The following is a 5,320-nucleotide window of genomic DNA, read 5'->3' on the forward strand; positions in this document are numbered from 1 at the left end:
CTCGACTCGTACGCAATCACACGACCCCGTTGCATCAGAACTACACCCATACCCGTGATCGAAGCGTCACTAAAAACCATGAAACCATCGACGCACTCCGGAAAAGTCAGAATCGGTGTCTCGCACAACCGTTGTCTGAGAGTCTCGAAAGTTGTCTGCTGCTCCGGCCCCCAGCGGAATGTCACCGGCTTCTTGGTCAGTCGGATTAATGGAACAACAATCTTGGTGAAATCATGGATGAATATCCGATAGTAACCCGCCAGACCAAGAAAACTCTGAATCTCGGATAGAGACCTCGTAATCTCCCACTGCATCACAACGTCTACCTTGGCCGGATCGACCAGAATACCCATCTGGTTGACAAGGTGCCCCAGAAACTGCAGCTCACTCGCACTTGGAGAACTTTGTGAAAAGTCTCTCCCTCCTCAATGTCTCCAGCACCTCCCTCAGGTGCTCCTCGTGCTGCTCCTAAGTCTTGGACTAAACCAAGATATCATCGATGAAGACTATCACAGACATTCCAGCATCGGTCTGCACACGAGGTTCATTGTGATCCATGAACGCGGTAGGAGCATTGGTGAGCCCAAACGGCATCACCATGAACTCATAGTAACCATAGCGAGTCCGAAAGGCTGTCATCTGCACATCGCCGTCCCTGACTCGCATCTGGTGATAACCCGATCACAGATCAATCTTGGAGAACCAAGATGCACCCTGAAGCTGGTCAAATAAATCGTCAATCCTTGGGAGGAGATAACAGTTCTTCACCTTTACCTTATTCAGCTCCCGATAATCTATACACACCTTATGCAACTCGTCCTTTTTCTTCACAAACTGGATCGGGGCTCCCCATGGCGAACTGCTCGGCCGAATAAATCAATTTTCTAACAGCTCCTTCAGCTGTGTAGACAACTCCTGCATCTCGGGAGGAGGCAACTGATATGGTGCCTTGGCTATCGGAGCCGCACCAGGAACTAGGTCAATCCTGAACTCTACCTGCCTCCCTGGAGTTACCCTAGGAAAATCCTATGGGAACACGTCTGGGTACTCCCGTACAATCAGTACATGATCTACGTTCACCTTACCCTTATCTCGGGTATCCATAACATAGGCGACATAACCTGCGCAACCCTGCTGAAGGTAGCGCCTAGCTCTCGCTGCTGAACACAAAGTCGGCCCAAGCTGCGGCCTCTCGCCCTGAATCACCAATCCTCCCCCACTTGGAGTTCGAATTCGCACTAGCTGTTGCTCGCAGTTAATTACTGCCCCGTTGGGGCTCAACCAGTCCATACCCACGATAACCTTATTCCCTCGCAGGGGAATGGGGACTAAATCCACAGAAAACTGCGCATCAAACAACTGCAGTATACATCCCCGATGAACCCTCGCAACCCGAACGGTCCTATCATCCGCTATCTCTACATCAAGTGGACAGTCCAGCTCTCCTGGAGCTCCCACAAATCGCTTGCTGAGCGCGAGCGATACAAAAGATCGGGTAGCCCCCGAATCGAATAATACCAGAGCAGATATACCGTTCACAAGGAACGATCCTATAATGAAACACATAAACATAAGCAATAAATCAATATAAATAAAGAGATAAGGAGAAGATACATACCCGTCACAACATCGGGAGTTTCACGTGCCTCCTCTAATGTCAGCTGGAAGGCTCTGCTCTTCGCCGCATGCGCCTCTGTCCGGCCCCAACGGCCATCGGTAATCCTCAATGTAGTAGGAGTGGATGCCGCCACCTGTCCTGCTGCTGCTAAACTCGGACACTAGGACCTCTTGTGGCCCCTCTGATTGCACTGAAAGCAAATCAGATCAGATACTGTCGTGGTGGTGGTGCTAGCAGTACAGTTCCTGTTGACATGACCAGTCTGACCGCACTTAAAGCAGCCCGAACTACCCGCCATGCACGCCCCCTCGTGCATCTTGCCGCACTTGCCACAGCGGCTGCGGCCCTTCTGGCTCCTCGATCTGTGATCTGATACCTTGGGCTTCTTGCTTGAACTCCCTGTCTGAACCCCTTCTGGTTTCCTCTTCCACTTTATTTCTAAATCCAACTCCCTCTCTCGAGCCCTCGCAATAATATCTTCCAGTGTCTTGTAGCTGGATCGGCTCATAAACTGGCGGATATCACTCTGCAGCATCTCATGGCACCAGGCCTTTTTCATCTCCTCATCCGCCACGTACTGCGGAACAAGAAGGGCCCTCTCCCTGAACATGGCAGTGATCTCAATCACCGTCTCAGTAGTCTGCTGGAGATACTGGAACTCCCTCGCAAGCTGTTGCACCTCGATCACAGGTGTAAACTCGGCCCTGAACCTGGCTGAGAAATCACTCCAGGTCATCGCATCAAGAGCGGCATCAAATCCAATAGCATGTCCGACCTCCTCCCACCAGTCACGTGCTCTGTCCTTCAAGAGACAAGAAGCAAGTCGGACCTTGTCCCCCTCGGGACATCGGCTAGTACGGAAGGCGTTGGCGACGCCAGCCAACCACCTGCTGCTAGCAATGGGGTCCCTAGCCCCATGATAGTCTGGAGCTCCACAAGCTCTGAACTACATGAATGTCATCGTGCGCGCCCCTATCATGGCCGCCAACTCGGTGCAGAATGTACCCAACCTCTCGTCAAGAATCTCCAAAATGCCCTCCTTGACCGTACCAAAGATCACAGGAGTCTGGTCCAATATACTGCGCGTGATCTCAGATGAAATGAACTCCCTCATCTGATCATCGAGCTGCCCGACTCTAGAGCCCGAGCCCGAGCCTGATCCCTCACCGGTGCCAGATCTGCCGACTGGTCTAGTGCGTAGCGTCACCATACTGAAATTACACCATAACAAACATTAGAATACTCATCATAACTCGAGGGATCACACACACTATAAGTTCCTTAGTTTCATCTCAGCTCTCCTTGACTCGAGTACGGATCCTCTTCTTTCAGTAGTACGGGCCCATACTACCTTCCACATCTATCCGTACTTTCCTCAAGAATTGCCTTGACTCCACCAAGTCCCTTCTACTACCACTGCTCTTCACGCTAAGCTCATCTTAGGCTTGCCCTAGGGTAATCTCTGACCCACTCTCCGTCATCAGCTGCATAAGAAGTCCGTGCTATCTCTCCCTAACTAGCTCGTGAATACCATTACATATCACTAAGACCAGATAATACTTCGAATAAGAGGTCCTACCCTACAACGGTTGGACTCAGACGAGAGCTACGAAATAGGGCTAGACCTAACCTTCTGAAATTATTTAGTCCTCGTAATAAGTAACTTAATGTATTCGTTTATTAGTTAGTTAAAGATAACCAGAACTCCTAAAAGCACAAAGCAAACATCATTCAAGCATTGAGTAACCAAAACCAAGCATATCCTAATCAGGCCATCATATTAATGATTAATCAGTACTAGCATGCAGTTCAATAAGCTTATACAACAGGCATACAAGGCATCCTTCCTAGATCCTTAGCCCTAATCTAGCATGCAGTTCTCATACACATATAACAGGCATGCAAGGCATCCTTCCTAGATCTTTAGCCTTAATCTAGCATGCAGTTCTCATGATCATATCATATCATAACAAACATGTATAGGTAATTTGGGAGAACCTACTTGAGCTCGGTTGATTGCATGCACCACACCCTTTTCTCTTTTCAAATTATTTTTTTTTATAAAAAATGGTTTTCTTTTAAAACTTTTTTATACCAAGTCCTCAGTTTGAGTCCGGACACACCCGAGAGTGTGCCCGAATCCCTCAAACCAAGGCTATGATACCAACTTGAAACATCCCAAAAATCATGACAAAAAATTTCGCTTTAAATCATTAAATAAAACCATAGTTATCAAAACACTTCATCGAAAACATAAGTCAAACTATCTCAAAACATTATTATCAAAGTTTCCAAATCAAAACATCATAGTAATCATCTCAGGCTAAACATAATGGTGTGTGCACTGCAGTCCTCCCGAGCTCTTCCTTTTGCTACCAGAAGTACTTGAAACGAAAACTGAAAACTGTAAGCACAAAGCTTAGTGAGTTTCCCCAAACTACCACATACCATACACATAAGCACATAATCACATATAAACATATAGTGGGCCCTGCCCCTTCATCGGGCCCCTCCCGACATCAAACGATGTTTGACATCGGGCCCCGCCCGGCATCGGACATAGTCCGACATCGGGCCCCGCCCGGTATTGAGCAAAGCTTGGTATACATAATAACATATCAACAAATACATATAAAATATTCACATAACAAAAACATATAAACATTCCTTGGGCCCTGACCGACATCGGACAGAAATCCGGAAGCATACTAACATTCCTTGGGCTTTGCCCGACATCGGACCGTAATCCGGAAACATACAAATACAGACACATCCAAGAATCACGTAGACATCAAGCATACAAATATTCCTCGGACATTGCCCGACATAGGACCGAAATCCGGAAAGCATATAAACATTCATCGGGCACCGCCCGACATCTGATCGAAATCCGGAAACATATAATCATATAAACGGGGCGACATTGGTGCCTTCGACACGTTCCTATAGGAGGAAACTCACCTCGCAAAGCAGAATGCAGAATCTCACGGTAAGGAATCTCTAGTGGCTGCCCCGATGACTCCCCGAGCTATCATTACCACAATACTAAGTAGACTTCCCAAGCCCATCAGTGGCCCACCATTGGCCCAATTTTCGAAATTGGGCCCAACTCCTCAAATGGGCCTTCCCTTAAGCCCAAACATCTTCTTAGCCCAATATAACTAATTTCTGATGGCCCACTATGGCCTAAAATAGCAAAGTCCAAGGAATGGCCCAAACCGAGGCCCAAATGACACAAAGCCCAATTCCAGTGAGTACGCAGGGCATACTCCTCTGTACGCTAAGCGTACAGACTGCATGGCTTGTACGCTGCGCGTACGGGCTTGTACGCCCAGCGTACTGCTCTGTTAAGCCACTTATACCATTAAGCACTTAATACTCTATTCCAAAGGCTAAAATCACAGATCCAAGTCCTCTTCAACGTCTTAATCCATAAAGTCATTGACTTGGTGACTTTATATGACCCACATGAACCCAAACTCAAAGTATAGCAATCTACTTCCATGAAAATGGCCATAACCCTTGCATGAACCCATTAAGACCTTCAAGATGGCAACCTTCTGTCTTAGGGACTCAAATAGCACCAAGGGTGGCAACCCTAAGCCTAGAAACGGATTTAGAACCATAAAGCTCCATTGTTGGGACCAAAAAGGTCCAAAAACTCAACATAATAGATTTAAGCATTCATGAGGCAAGTTTTGA

Source organism: Lactuca virosa, chromosome 6 (genome assembly GCF_052849685.1).
Source record: "Lactuca virosa cultivar CGN04683 chromosome 6, Lactuca_virosa_CGN04683_v6, whole genome shotgun sequence".
Taxonomy (NCBI): Eukaryota; Viridiplantae; Streptophyta; class Magnoliopsida; order Asterales; family Asteraceae; genus Lactuca; species Lactuca virosa.